Here is a 16,773-nt window from a genome sequence, read left to right on the forward strand (position 1 = left end):
AAAATGAAAATTTTAGTTTTTTTCCTTTAAATAATTGTCTTGATTGGAAACCGCATAATGCAACAGTTTTTTTGTTTTTTTTTGTCAGATACATTTTTTTTAGATTAATTTTTTTTTAAATTATTTTTATGTATTTATTTATTTTTTAATGGAATGTTCTTTGCAACGGACAGCTAGTAAAACTGTCGAACTTTTGTCTCCTACAGAGGACAAAAATCCATTGCTGGGTCTCAGGAGGGTAAAAATGTTATTTCAGTTTTCACACAGTATGTCAGTAAATGTTTCTGAGCTTCAAAAATTAAACGCATGGTGTTCAGCTGAGTGGACATTTTTGAAACTCCATGAAAAATAGGTTCATAAAAAACATAATAATAATCACATTGTTTTTTTCATGCCGAAAGAGGAATAAAAACACTCAGGAAAAAAATCTTGATTAAGGTTCTCATAATACATGCATGAAAGGGTTAAATCTTACATTACATTATGTAAAAACACTTAGTTATGTATTGTTAAAGATAAATGAAATGATGGCACCAACAGCTGTAATGCCACCGCCGTGGACTTCTACACTTTCCTCATAATGATCTTAGTTTAATATAGGTCTGCTATATAAATTTACAATAGAAAACTAATCAGTGTGATGTTACTGAACGGTAAATTACCCCAAAACATTGTCAATTTGGCAAAACACTGACATATCTGAGGGGTGGCTGTGGCTCAGGGGATAGAGCAGCTTATCCACAAACTGGAAAGTGTCTGGCAGTGAATGTTAAAAGTTACAGGTTAAGGTTAACTAACTTTATTATTGCCGTTGGGAAATTCAGTCTCTTAGCACATTAGGAGCATTGAGATGCCATAGAAGGCACTCAGAGACCAACTCCAGATCTTTATCAGCCCTGTGGTCAGAGGGAATTAACCTGCACTGTTTTTTACTGGGAACTAGAGGACTCAGAGGAAACCAACAGGCAAGATCTTATCACAGAAAGGCCACTCTGCCCAGTGTAAGGGTAAATGAGTGAATGGGACACAATGTAAAGCTCTGTGAGCACTACAATAGAAAACATATGAAAAAATGGAAGTTCATTTACAAGAAATAGGAAAAAACCTGTACATTGCAGTGTTTTGAATATAATGTGGATATAATAAATTATAATCAGGCTAACTGTAGTGACAAACATTTTTTTGTGCAGTTATGCTCTTTTGAGTATTTTTAACTCATTCTTGAACACCGCAGTAACAGTAAATCACAAAAAACACAATTAATTTTGGTTAATGGATTACTGCGTCAGAAAATCTTTATAATTTATACACCGAGAAACTGTTTTCACTTTGCCCTGACTTAAACTGCGTGTTCTTGCAAAATACATGGGTCGGTGTTTCTCCACCTTACTCGACTACTCCATAAAATGGAGTCCGGCTCAAAATCCGGACTGCCCCAAATTATTAACTCACCAGTTATGTTACGGATGGAAGGACCAAACCAGGAGAAATGAAGAATCCACCAAAAAGAAGGGTTGAGGTTTTAAAAAGTTCAAACAAAGCTTGATTTATTGCTTCAGGCAAAAACAGAAAAAGTTACAAAAAAGAAAGAAGTCAGTTATCAATTAGTCTAGCATCAAACACACTATTTGTGTAACATAAGAAGCTTCTCTGATACATTTTATAGTCTTTAGTGACTCTTAGAAGACTTCCCATCGATATTCCCATATTTGGTTACATTTATTCCACACTCACAATGTTTAAAACAATTAGTTAAAACAGTTAAAACAGTTAAACAGTTAAAACAATTGTTGCAGACAAGCACATCACCGACATACGTCAAATCACTCCACGTAGGTTAATTCCAGGAAAAACTATATTTGAAAGGTCACCTGAGTTTAACAAGTGCCCTGGACACCTGTCAATCAAACCTTGGTTTGACATTTCCTCCAAAAATTCAGCTTACACTGCATAGTTTAACCACAAAGAGTTTCAGTAAGTATGTTCTTGCGCAATTAGGCTAGCATTTCTTGACCACAGAGTCCCTTTAAAGTTCATAACCTAGATTAACTCAACTTGCCCTAACTACTATTACCAGATCTGCAAAACAGACACTTTTATGTAGAATCTGACCTTTTCTCCAAGTTCAGCACACACAAAATAAAACTACAAAATACAGATACAAAGTATAAATCAGAATATAACAGCATAGGCTGGCAACTTATACTATTTCATTTCTTCTTTTCCATTTTGGTTCATGATGTATGATGGTCATCTGACATTTTAGAGCAAGATTTAAAGACACACATTCAACTTCCATTTAACGTAATATACGTCTCACACCATAAAGACCAAGTTCTACTTTTATGGCAGTTCCCAAATGAAATTTCTTCTTTATTTAACTTTTCTTAAGTGATTTACCATTTATTGTAATATTATGCTCTATATTTTGTGTTTTTTCAGTGTAAATTAGATATTTTCCTATATTACTTTTACTGATCGTGTAGGTATTCATAAAAACTCAGATTAAAGTTGAGGGTTATTATATCAGAAACAGAGAAACCTCAAGAAAAACAGACTTTTTCACTCATATGTATCATAACTGAACCTAATCCAAATGTTTCCATCCACTGTCATTGATCCAATTCCATGGGTTTTACTGGTGAATCAATGTTGTAGAAGATAATAGTGTTTCCACGTTCACTACAGAGCCTCTGAACATCCAAATGGATCATATCTGAGGACCATGAAAAGATGAAAAACTGTATTTTACAACAGTTATTTCAACACATCCATGGGTTTAGTGGTTCAGAAGTTATTGTATATTTTATATCAGTAGATGGTTTGCGTTGGTGGTGGATGTTTGGGTCTTTATGGGTTAAACTTTAATTTTAGATCAGAAAATTCTCTACACCTCTGGTTGTATCTCCTTTAAAGGCTCAGACTCAGGTATGTACCGACAACTTGGGTACAACACAAATGCAGAATACGCTATTGAATCTCAAGTTCTCACACACATAAAGGTACAAGGAGGATGCTTTGGTGCATGTGGTTTTCTGCTGCAGCTTCATTGTGAACTATTGTTGCACTGCCTCAATAGTTGTATTTATGGACAGTGAATGGAAAGGAGGAGACTGTGGACCTGGTCTTGAGGCAACTTTAAATGACAATTTTACAAAGAAAGCTTGAGGTCAATAGTTATAAACGCGTAAAAAAAAAGATGTGTTGCATTTTTCAGTGCGTCATTTCATGGTGACTTCCTATTGGTTGTTGTAAATGAGTGCCGTCACATTACGAAATGATCATCCTGCAGTTTTGGCCTGTGTTCAAGACTGATGCCCTATCCACACTGATGCAGATATTTGGCAAAATGGGTATTTTTGTCTGCATTTTAGCCTTTCGTCTCCATGGAAACAGCATTTTACATTACCAGACAAGAGATTATTACAAATGTTGTCCAAAGGGAAGTTTTTAAATACCCTGTTTTGTGTGTATCTACAGTAAATGAACAGAGAAAATGGACAGATTGGGAAACAATGACATCACACCCTTTTTCCCTCATGTCTGTTATTGCTTTGTGTAATGAACCTGCATCTGAAACATCAAATCCAAGTGTGTAAATCAGTGTATGACCTGCAGTAGATCAAGGTCAGCATGGATACCTCTTTCACCTTTAACTAGTTTATTTCTACAGAGTCTCACTGCTAGTAGCACTTGTTTTTGAAGACTAGTGGGCTATTCATTTTTTTTTGTTTATTTTGAGCATTTACAGAATACATGCAAGTTCAAAATTCCAAAATCATTCATTTACACTCGAAAAGGAGTGGGAAGAAGAAAAACGTATTTAATCCCACCCCCATTCCCATCATCAAATAACTTAACACAGTCATGTTAAATGTTATGTGTTTTGTGCCTAACTGTTTTTGTGAGTTAACATGTGAGTGAACTTTGTCTTGGTTTTATTATTATTGGGCTGCTGTATACTCTTCTGCAAACAAATTTACCCAAGGGTGTGAATAAAGAAATCCTTTTTTTTTTTTTTTTTAAGGAATATATGTATTCAATTTTCATTTTTCAAAACAACACAAAACAAACAAAACAGCTGAGCACCACAGTCAAAACTGAAACAGAGGTTCACAGTCAGCATGGAGACAGATACTCATCACATTCATATCTATACAATACAACAAAAAATTCATTCAAGAGCAGATGAAAGCTCGAGACAGAATTGAGGACACATTTCCCTCAGTATAGTCCAGGAAGGGTTTCCAAATGTGACTGAATATGTCAATCCTAGAGTGTGTCAGGCATGTCAAAAAGTCAAGCGGAATGTGCTCCAGTATCAGCTTCCTCCATCCAGAAATAGAAGGGGGGTTATCAGAAGTCCAGTGTACTAGTATATTCTTTCGGACACAAAATGTTAAAATATTATATAGTTTCCTATTATGTTTGTTACTGATACACCTCTTTGGAAAGCCAAGGAGAAGAGATAGAGGGTCAAAATCAATGTGGGTTTTGAGAATTTTTCTAATTTCAAGTAGGACAGACTCCCAGTATCCCTGAATGTTGGGACATGACCAGAGACAATGAGTGAGGCTGCCTTCATATATTCTACATTTGAAACACTGTGGAGACAAGCCCGGTTTAAATTTACATATACGGTTTGGCACCAGGTGGGCTCTATGTAGCAGTTTAAGTTGTAAAGCCCAAGAACAATTGCAGCAGTGGCGATTTCTCATAGACTGTAAGGGAAGCCCGGCTTCCCCTAAAATTACGAAAATTAAATGGTTAAATATGTTCGGTTGTGTTGACATTTTATTGACTACAAATGCGTTAGAACATGTTCATCTCAAAGACGAGTTCGTTCAGAATCAGCTTTATCACAAACCAACGGACGCGATGTTGTTCACTTCTCATCCATTCCCGTTGCGCTGTTTTCTCTTTCAATCTGTGCTCAGTGCATTTGTCCGTAGACTGCGGGCGCCTATGAACTTCAATGGGACTGAGTGGAACAGTTTTTTTCATTGCATCAAAACTGGACGGTAATTGGATAAATGCCACGATGTTGTCCAGCCCCCAGACGCCGGGCGTCTCTGGTCTGGGGGTGAATGGAGCTGTGGGCGGAGCTCGGCCGGGCTGGACGCCAGAATCCCACGTGCTGATTGGAGGATCGGTCGAAAGGCTGAATCCCGTTTGATTGACAGCTACTTTCAGATCTCCTCCTTCACTGACACAGTTCAGTTTAATACCGTCACACATTCTGCTGTGAAATCAAGAGAGAAACCACTACGGAATTACTCGTTCATTTCTTGCACTGTAAATAAAACCCACTCATTGTACTTCCTTGTTTCAATTTAACATAATTTCAGTGTTTTCTTGTTTCAGTTCCATAATTTAATCATTTCTTGTTCGAGTTTAATATCGTTTTGTAGATAGTTAAATCAATCATACTGTCGGCTAGGTCGGAGTGAAAGGAGCATCTGTAGTTTAAAAAGGCTGAAGTCCTACACCTGCAACACAATGGGCCAAGGCAATCTAAGCAGCCTAGCTCTGCTGGACATTGAGAGGACACTGGTCCAGTCCCTGGAAAAGACGCCTACTTGGTACGATAAGGTCACTGAGCATTTTCTTAATTCTTTTTTTTTTTTTTTTTTTTTTTTTATGTAAGCCAACAATGAGCTTCCCCTGTCTGAAAGACGAGCAGCCGCCACTGGATTGCAGATAGTAATTTTTTTGGCCACATTCCAAATTTCCCTCCACATGTCTTCTGTGATATCAATATCCAGTGAATAAAGAAATCTTGACCTTGACCTTTTGTAGACTGTAGACACTAGTGTTATGGACAAATCCACATCATGTAAAGAAAACACTTCAACAACCTGAACCAACACTGAAAGTAACTTAAGTTTATAACTGAGCTTGTTGTTGCTCTTCATGACAGATGAAAGTCTCTGCGGTGGCTTTTCCATTAGACATCTGTGCAAAACTTTACCGATACTTACTAAATGTTGACAAAATAGAAGTGCGTAACGTCGGTTTTTCCATTAAATCACAAATGCTATGATTTGTTTATTTATTATTGCAAAGTGACACGAGATGTCATTCCATAAACATGTCGACGAACATAAATATCATGTTGATTCACAGATATAGTCCTTATTATCATATATTACCCCTCTATCCCATACTAAATTAAAAAATGATTTGGTCTCCTGGTGTGTCCACACATACTGTGCCATGTTTCCTTTAAAACTCTTCTTTTTCACTTGTTGTAACGTTATTCAAGTGACTGTAGTTGCAGAAAAAGGTCTTTCCATTGCAGTTTTACATGATATATCCAAAAAAAAAACCATCTCTTGTCAGTGCAAAACTTTCATTTTGGTGAAATTGTTTTTTCATTAGGCAAATTTTTATGCGCAAGTTATATTTGCACAATTTGAGAGTCAATGGAAAAGCACCTACTGTCTGCTACATTCAGTTTTATCCACAACCAACAGAAACATGGTTTGTCTGAGTGTAATTTTTGTCTTATTAAGTCAACAGAGGTATTTTGGAGAATGAAGGTTGTATGAGCAAAATTATTTTTAAAAAAGGAGGAAAAATCAGAAAAATGTTCACGTTACTATAGAGACAGGGAATAAGACAACACATTTAAACCTCTCTCACTGTGTCGATATAGGACTATTATTTTGCCACAGCTATAGATTTTCTAACATTTTCTCATTTCTCACAGGGGACAGCCCAAAATCACAGAGTGTATATCAGACTTTAGTCACTTTGTATAAAGACTTCAAAAGGAGTGGCAGATGGACAACTTGCGGCACAGGCAGATCTGCTATACTGCTACTTTTCATTTAGTTCTTCCATCTTGGTTCGTATTCCTTATTTATCCATTCCATTCTTCCTGTGCCTTCCTCCTGACAAGAAAGAATGTGAGAGAGATAGAGACCATGAGTGAACGTCTGGGAGACAGGAATCTGTCTTAGTAGCTAATTACGAGCACTGATGATTTAACACTGGAGGACAATGTGTGTGTGTGTGTGTGTGCGTCCATCAATTTGAGAAGAGACAAGGAAGCTCACTTACTTCATTACATGCAGCATACACTGTAAAAAAAAATTTTTTTTTTAATCCTCTTGTTTTTATGGAAATAAAAAACTGGCAACTGTGGTCACCAGATCAATACTGTCAAAACCACATCAAACCGTAAACATATTTATGGAGTAACATGTAGATTGAATATTTTAAATGGTAAATGGACTGCACTTTAATAGCACATTTTATGCACCTTCGTGGTGCCCAGAGCACTTTACAAAGTCACCAGGCCCTGCTGCAGGGGTGTCAAACTCATTTTCTTTCAGGGGCCACATTAAGCCCAATTTGATTTACAATGGGCCAGACCAGTCAAGTCAACTTTACATGAGATTTTACATGAGATTTTGCATATTTTTTGACTTTTTAATGTTGAATAAAGAATATTTACATGTATTAAAACAATCAAATTACCCATAAATATATATATAAATAATTTTCAGTGAGACTAAGTTGTACAATCCACCGATAAAAACTGTATTTGGACAGTTTATCAGTGCTTATACATGTTATACATTCACAAAAATACATTTCTTCAACATTTTTGTTGTGAAATCTCCTGTAATTACACAAGATATTTGTCAATTAACAAGCAAGTCTTGTTAAACTTACAGAACAAATACTTCTTTTACAGTTAATTGTCAGTAATTTTATCTCATTTTATTATTTTTTTTTTTTTACAGTATTAAACTTTTTAAAATTAACAGTTTAATCTCATACATAGAAAATAAATATTTGTGAAATTATGATACATTTGCAAATGTATTTTAACTGTATTGTTCTGTGAAAAAAGAAAACATTTCTTTTAAAAAATGGAAATTTTATGGTTATCCACAGTTACAGTTTTTTTTGTGTTATTTTACATTTGACATGTAAAACCACAGTCTATTTTTGTAATTTCATTGATATTTTCCTGTATCTTAAAAATACAGGAAAAATCTGTAAAATAAACAGTGAAAATTCGGTTAAATTACAGATTTTTTTTACAGTGTATGGTAATTTTTTTTACAGTGTAGGATAACTTTTAGAGTCCTGTTTCCAGGTTTACCACCGTGTGTGGTCAAACGGAGCCCTTTGGCCTTTCAAAGGGGAGTGTACAGACCCCTTTTATCTTTTTTTAATGACCCCTTTTGGTCTTCTTCAATGTCTCCCTTCTTCTCCTCCTCTTCTCCTTCTGTCTGTAATGATGTAATGAGATTAGGGAAAATGTCTTGTGATGACCCCTCCACATCAGGTCAACATGTGCCATTTTATGTGGATGGTGTAGATAGAACTGAGAGTGCCTTTGGTAATACAGCTCCTGTAGACTAGTGCCATTATGTATACAGAAATACTGAAACATTACATAAAGTTTACATCATGGGAAAAATGGGTCCTTTCTTAGAATCACTTATTATTCAGAGGGAGTCCATCCTGAGCAGTCATTTTAAATTAGCTGACAGAAACAAAAGCTAGAGTTAGATAATCAGTTTGCTGATGAGGAAAATCATTCCACTGTGGAAATGTGATTTCCCAGTCTGTCAGTCCGTACAATCTGCAGTGAAACCTGCTTCAGGCAGCACACAAACATAAAACTCCTTTCACCACAGCGTTTTGTGATTACCATGTCACCATTTGGTTCAGTATTTATTTAAACATGTAAGACTCTCAAGAATATCTTAACCAATCATAATGGTAGAAGTATTTAACATTATATAAAGACCGACATTTTGTGGCAACTTCAAAATGATCTTGTTTCAACATTTTACTTTTCTGAAGTGATTTATCACCATTATCCTCTGCATTTTGATTTGTTTTTTTAATCAGTAATTTTCCTACATTTAATTTACTGATCACTTAGATCACAGGTGTCAAACATGTGGCCTGGGGGCCAAATGCGGCCCGCCAAAGGGTCCAGTTCGGCCCCTGGGAAGTTTTTGCCAAGTGCAAAAATTCCACAGTCTTGAATTTAATTAAGCAAAAAAAAGTAGCTTGAATTAAGGAAAAAATCTTGAGTTAAGCCAAAAAAAAATCTTCAATTAAGTAAAAAAAATCTTCAGTTAAGCCAAAAAAAGTCTCAAATTTAGCAAAAAATCTTGAATTAAGCCAAAAAATTAAAAAAAATCTTTAATTAAGTAAAAAAAAAAATTCTTGAATTAAGCCAAAAAAAAAAAAAAAAAAAAAAAAAAAAAAATTCAATTAAGTAAAAAAAAAAAAAATCTGGAATTAAGCCAAAAAATAAAAAAAAAATTTTAATTAAGTAAAAAAAAAAATTCTTGAATTAAGCCAAAAAAAAAACACACAAAATATTCAATTAAGTAAAAAAAAAATCTGGAATTAAGCCAAAAAATAAAAAAAAATCTTTAATTAAGTAAAAAAAAAAAATTCTTGAATTAAGCCAAAAAAAAATAAATAAATATTCAATTAAGTAAAAAAAATAAATAAATCTGGAATTAAGACAAAAAAAAAAAATCTTCAATTAAGTAAAAAAATCTTCAATTAAGCAAAAAAAAAAAAGAAGGAAGAAAGAATCTTATTCAGTAAAAAAAATATTGAATTAAGTCCAAAAAAAATCTAGAATTAACTCAATTTTTTTTCTTTGTTTTAGTGCAAAAATAACATTAAATTATGAAAATATTTACATTTACAAACTATCCTGTAACAATAAAATGTGAATAATCTGAACAAATATGAACAACCTGAAATGTCTGTAGAAAATTCAGCCCAATTTGAACTCTTTTCTGCCTGTTCCTCAGTGTTTAGTGTCTTTGTAGATCTGATCCATAATGCACATGGACAAATGAGAAGTGGAGGCACAATATTGTTAAAACTGCACTGATTTTCTTGAGAAATTTCCGTTTTTTCAGGTTATTCACATCTTTTTTGTTTGGATAGTTTATAAAAATAAGTATTTTCATAATTTAATGGGGGGGGTTTGCACTAAAACACAGACATAAATTGTCAGTTGTCATTATTTATATATTATTCTGTTATTATTTTTCTGGTCCGGCCCACTGCAGATCAAATGTAGCTGAATATGACCCCTGAACTAAAATGAGTTTGACACTCCTGACTTAGATGTTCATTAAAGCTCAGAGTTAATTCAGTTAAATCAAAACAGAGAAAACTGAAGAAGCAAAATATATCAGCAACTGAAGATAAAAACAAGTGTCTGCACCCACTGTCATTTATCAAATTACATGGGTTTTACTGGTAAATCAGTGATGCAAACCATGACGGTGTTTCCACATTCACTACAGAGTCTCTGAACGTCCAAATCAGACACATTTGATGCTGCAGAAAAGCTGAGAAATTGCACTTTACTTGAATTATTGAAATGTTTTGACAAAATCAGCATTTTAAAAGTTATTACCATTTTCATCAGCAGGTCTAATATAAATTACTGTAGACTTCAGTCTTATGAGGGAGAAATGTGATTAAGTCTTTATCGGGCAAGCGACTATTGTTGGTCATTTCCGTATGCATAACAAGACAGTGACAGCAACAGTTCCAGTGAGGACAGTGAGTCAACAATCTCAGGTCCAATGTGGTCTACAGGGTCTGTAAGGTCCACTTCTGCATGAACAGTGTACCTGCTTTGTTAGGTACCATGAAGTAATGGTACTAATGTAAGGAATGATGTTCAAAGGGAGAATGTGGATGTGGACAGGGGTCTGGATCAGCACTGATGTTGGTCTAATGTTCTAAAAGTGATGTTGTAATGTTCTACAATATATGTTCTTTTCACCTTACCTGTGTTTTCTTGTGTTTTTTATAAGTAGTTTATATATACACACACACACACACACACACACACATATATATGTATTTTATTTTATTTTATTTTTTTTTAAATTATTTAATTATTTATTTATTTTTCTCACTTATGGGTAAGGAACCAAATATGGTATCTTCATTAACCTTGATTTTCTACATAGTAAAAAATTTGGAAAAATTTCATAAAAGTCATAAAGTCTTGTTATATCCTCCAATAACACACTAAGGTTGAGTGAGTGAGAGTATTTCTATGCCTTATAAAGAGTTAATTGCTATTGAACACAACTAATTGTGCAATTAAACTTAACTTTACTGAAACCATAATTGTGAACATTGTATTCCATTTATGTTATTAGACTGTGCTAAGGGTCAGTGTATCTTTTGGGAATTGAATTTTCTTCTCAGAAACAAAAGAAAAACTAGTAGTTAATTGATTTTTGTTTTAAAATAGAGGAATTAAAATTGAATTTCAAGGTGTTTTTCTTTTTCAGTGTCAGAACAGATCAACCAAGTTTAAAAAACATATTGATTTTCATTTTGTCTTTCTAATAAAAAAGAAAGTTGCTACCTGACAGAAATGGAAAAACAGACCAAAAACGGCTGTTTTTTTTTTTCATTTTCTGAAACCAGATGTTGTCATTTTCAAGGAAAGCGCGCTAATAGCTAGGTAGGTCACAAAGATTCTTACAAATGATGGGTTTGTACGACTGTTCCAGTTCATACAAAATCTGGAGTTCATAGACATACTTCTTCCACGAATGTCTACAAACTCCAGATTTTGTATGAAGTGGAAGATTCGTACAAACCCATCATTTGTAAGAATCTTTGTGACCTAGGCATTAGTGCTGACACTGAAAACAAAAAATGCCTTGAAATTCAATTTCAGTTCCTCTATTTTAAAAATGAAAATCAATTAACCACTAGTTTTTGTTTTGTTTCTGAAGAGAAAATCCAATTACCAAAAGATACACTGACCCTTAGCACAATCTAATGACATAAATGGACTATAATGTTCATAATTATGGTTTCAGTAAAGTAAAGTTAATCGCACGATTAGTTGTATTCAATAGCAATTAACTCTTTATAGGACATAGACATACTCTGCAATTCAAAATTTCAACCTTAGTGTTTTATTGGAGGATATAACAAGACTTTGTTACTGTTGTGAAATTTTTCAAACTGTGTTATTGTTATGTAGAAAATCAAGGTTACCCTAAATTCTATATCCTGCGCCTTTAAACTCATTGTTTTTAGTCTTTTTTTTTAATGTTCTTGAGCAGTCTACAAACTGTTACTAATATATAAATACCCTACAAGAACTTTCACATTGTTAACACATAATAATATCATGAAAGATTTTATAAGACCTTATTACCTTTTTCATTCCATAATGTTTCTGTTCTTCATTCCTATTACATTTAGAACTTCTTTGAGGCAGCTAACGACTTTCACCTCCCTGTAGATGGACTCTGCTAGCGCTAATGACCCTGTCTTTAAGCAGACCAATAGATGTACCACCTTGGGCGCTGAACCTCTTAATCATGAGGGAACAAAAAGAGAGAGAGAGAGAGAGATTAAGTGAGAGAAAAGTATGGCTGAGGGGAGGGGTGGAGTCAGGCAACCATGACGATCACCTCGAATCGGACAATGATTCCACTCCAGTGACTTCACGGAGAAGGAGAGGAAGAGGAAACGGAAGGGGAGGGAGAGGGAGAGGGGGAGTGGTAGCAAAAAAAGGAAAGGGGTAGGCTGTCTGACAGATTCTTAATTAGGTGTGGTAATGAGTAAGAGAGGAGAGGAAGAAAGGAGGGAGGAAACAGTGGGGATCTTTAACACCTGAACGCATCGGCAAGGCTTCATTATTGTTCAAGCAGGTGCCATATGTGCACTAATTGGAGATGCAGATTTCCTATTCATCAGTGATAGGTGTTATCGTATTAATAATGCAGCATGATAACACACTTAGTACAGTAAATTTAATGTTTGATTGTGAATGTTCATGTAATGTTACAAAAATGTCCTGCATTTTGTTAATATCTGCACATTATAAAATACAAATGTATGAGCACACATGTTCATACGTTGCTTTGTGTCTCCCTGGCCTCTCTATTTCCAGAATGCCCCCCAACCTGCACACACATGTCACTGACTCACACACACACATATATATATACACACACATATGAGTGCACACGTACCTGTCGCAGAACACACACATTCCACTACCATGGCTACTGTGAAGCTGACCCAGTTTCCATGGAGACGCAGAGACATGGGGTGGGTTGCTGGGTGCTGATCTCCAGGACACACCCATGTTTCACTAGTGCAAGGAGACAGGACGTGAGGAAGAAGATGCAGACAGAAGGACGGGGCCATAAATGAGACGATGAGGAGGGAATAGAGACGGATGGAAGATAAGATAGTTGGAGGATGAGGGAGGAATAGGAAATCAGTTATGAAAAAAGGAGAAGTTGAGAGTGGGAGGGTGGAGGCAATGAAAGCGAGGGTCTGAAGTAAAAGAATTCAGATCAGATAGGGAGAGAGAAGATAAGCGGAATAAGTTTGTGGCGTGATGAGGCAGTATGCTACAGCGCAAAAAAAAGAAGAAGAAAAAAATACATATATGCTAAAAGTGTAAAATTCTCTAATCGTGAAGACAAAATTTGCAAAGATAAATAATCAACCAAAACTCTACATATATATGAGGCTGTAACTAGAGAAAAAGAAGGAAAACAGAAGAAAATAAGGTAAGATTAGCAAACGGTGTCTTAGGAGATGTTTAGGAGATGTCAACGCAGCAGCAGAACTTAACCCTCCGGTATCCCGTCCACCAAGGCCCTTACTAAGCACCAAGTGTGCCTTTTTGGCACACTTGTGGAATAATGTCAAAAAAATTTTCACATAGTTTGTTTTTAATTCTTTTACACTTTTTTCTGTTTCATCAACTTGAGCCATAAATAAAAATACCAAATACTCAATAATTGTCACATTTTTTAACCCTTTAAATGCTGTGTTTGTTATGTAAACAAAACCTTTTTTTGGATGCAAGAAACAAAAAATTATTTTTTTTCAATATACTACAGAAAAAGTGGATCACATATTATTGGATTTTTTCATCCTGGCATATGTCAATGATTAACTCCAACATTGGTTAATTTGCATTATTATTTTTGGCGCTAGGTCAAATGTTCAAAAACACTAGCATCTGTCACCAAGTGTGCGTAAAATGCACACCTATAAATCAAACTATTAAATATTATATATTGATTTATTTTTCTGCTCTAATTTGATTTTATTTTTGTAAATCAAGGTCAGCCCTAATCATACATATAAAATAATCATTCATTTTAGATTTTTTTTTTAGCCCTTTAAACGATCTCTTTTCATCATGATGTCACTACATTTTTTGATGCAAAAAACATAAAATATGTTTTGTCTTTTTTTTTTCAAAATACTACAGAAAAATTGGATTACATATTATTTGATTTTTGCAGCCTGGCATATGTCAATGATTAACAGCAACATTAACAACGTTAATCAATTAATTTAGACCCTCACCTCTCAAATGAAGCCCAGACATCAGTAAAAGCAGGATTTATGCCTTAATGGCTTTCAGATCAAAAACAGTGGTTTTATGGAAGAAATAGTGCGTTTTAGGCACACTTGGGAGACAGATGCAGTCTTGTAATTTTCTTTTGTTTACAATGTGCAAATTTTAGTTGGTGGCCCGAATTTTAAAGATCATGCACAAATGAACAACTTTTGAATTCTAACCTTATTTAAATTGTGAAAAATAATATGAAGTTTTTTAACACGAAGTGCAAAGTGTGCCTAAAAAGCACACCCGGATACCGGAGGGTTAAGCTGCTAAAATAATGACTACATGAAAACATATCCATTTCTTTTCCTTTATATATATTTATTTTTGGGTCATTTTATTTATCCTGTTTTAATTATTAATCTTATTGCATTGTGTCTCAGAGGTGAAAATCCCTATTTTGTTGCATATATTACTGTGCAATGGTACATCTTCATTTCTATATACTTTAATTACTCTTTTTATCTATTTGTTTACTTCATTGTATTTTATGCATTGTCTGTTTTATCTTGTTGTACAGCGTCCTTGGGTGTCCTGAAAGGTGCTTATAAATAAAATGTATTATTAATTTATTATTAATAGAGGCTCGCTCTCTTATCTTATCTTATCTTATCTTATCTTAATCAAATTCATCCCACAGGTCGGGGCAGGTTGGTTTTGGGCCCTTAACTATGTGAAAGAACAACCAGAAACTCTGAGCTGCACTGACGATATCTGACAAAAACATACATCTTTGAGTGTCATTCTTATTCTGCTGGGATTCAATCATCTTCATGCAGTGACTCACTTCCCCATGTGTCAACAAAACAACAGTATTTTGCAGAGCGATTGTCACTGTTTAGCACCTCCCAGAAATGAGTGGGGGGTCATTTAAAGGAATACAAACTAACCAAACAACACAGATGGGTTTGTTTTCCTATTCCAGGATGATGATGATGATGATGATGATGATGATGAGGAGGAGGAGGAGGAGGAGGAGGAGGAAGAGAATGAGGAGGAGGATAATGATGATGATGGTGGTGATGATGATGATGACAAGGATGATGAGGAGGAAGAGGAGGATGATGATGATGATGACGAGGATGATGAGGATGAAAAGGATGAGGAAGATGAGGATGATGATGACAAGGATGATGATGATGATGAGGAGGAGGAGGATGATGATGATGATGATGATGATGACAAGGATGAGGAGGAGGAGGAGGAGGAAGAGGAGGAGGACGATGATGATGATGGCGAGGATGATGAGGATGAAAAGGATGAGGAGGATGAGGAGGATGATGACAAGGATGATGATGAGGAGGAGGAGGAGGATGACAAGGATAATGAGGAGGAGGATCATGAGAAGGATGATGATGAGGAGGAGGAGGAGGAGGAGGAGGATGATGACAAGGATGATGAGGATGAGAATGATGATGAGAAGAATGATGATGAGGATGATGATGATGACAAGGATGATGATGAGGAGGAGGATTGAGGAGGAGGAGGATGACAAGGATGATGATGAGGAGGAGGATGATGATGAGAAGGATGATGATGAGGAGGAGGATTGAGGAGGAGGAGGATGACAAGGATGATGATGAGGAGGAGGAGGATGACAAGGATGATGATGATGAGGAGGAGGAGGATGAAGAATGATGCAGTCCTATCTCCATGCTGGTCTACCATCTCAGTACTTAGAATGCAGTATGGAAGGACATAAATTAACACACTACATGACTGCTTAATTTTGAATGAATGAATGAATGAATGTTTTACTTCAGACACAATACAACCACCAAGAAGCAAATTATCAACATAAGACAATGAAATCAAAAACTAAATGTATACTATTACACAAAAGAAATACGTAACACAATTTTAGTGGTATTCACACATCTGAAAAGGAGTTATAACTGTTATTTAATCCCAACCCTTTTCCCTAAATCATGTATTACAGTACTCTAGTATTAATATAGCCTCACCAAACTATGATCATCCCACCGGAGGAAGAGAGAAAAAAAAAGAAAAAAACAATAATGGTTGAATCAATATAATAAAATACAGTTAGTTAGCAAAAGCGTGAATGCTGTCTCTTTAAACTAGGTGATTAATCACTTTCTCACTACTCATTAGCACTTATTTTAAGTCGGAATTTCTTGGTTTTGCAATAAAGAAGTACTTTTTATCCTAACATCCTTTCATCAGACATGCTAGCTACATTTTCCAAGACAGAACAAAGTTGGAAAGCAGTTTCTATTCCTGTAGATACAAATGGATTACAGCAGACAGAAGGTGATGTATGTTACAGCCCCCCTAAAATATCTGCCGGGGTAAAATTAGACACAGCTCGTCGACAGCACAGTAGA

This window comes from Sphaeramia orbicularis, chromosome 11, assembly GCF_902148855.1.
Source record: "Sphaeramia orbicularis chromosome 11, fSphaOr1.1, whole genome shotgun sequence".
Lineage (NCBI taxonomy): Eukaryota > Metazoa > Chordata > Actinopteri > Kurtiformes > Apogonidae > Sphaeramia > Sphaeramia orbicularis.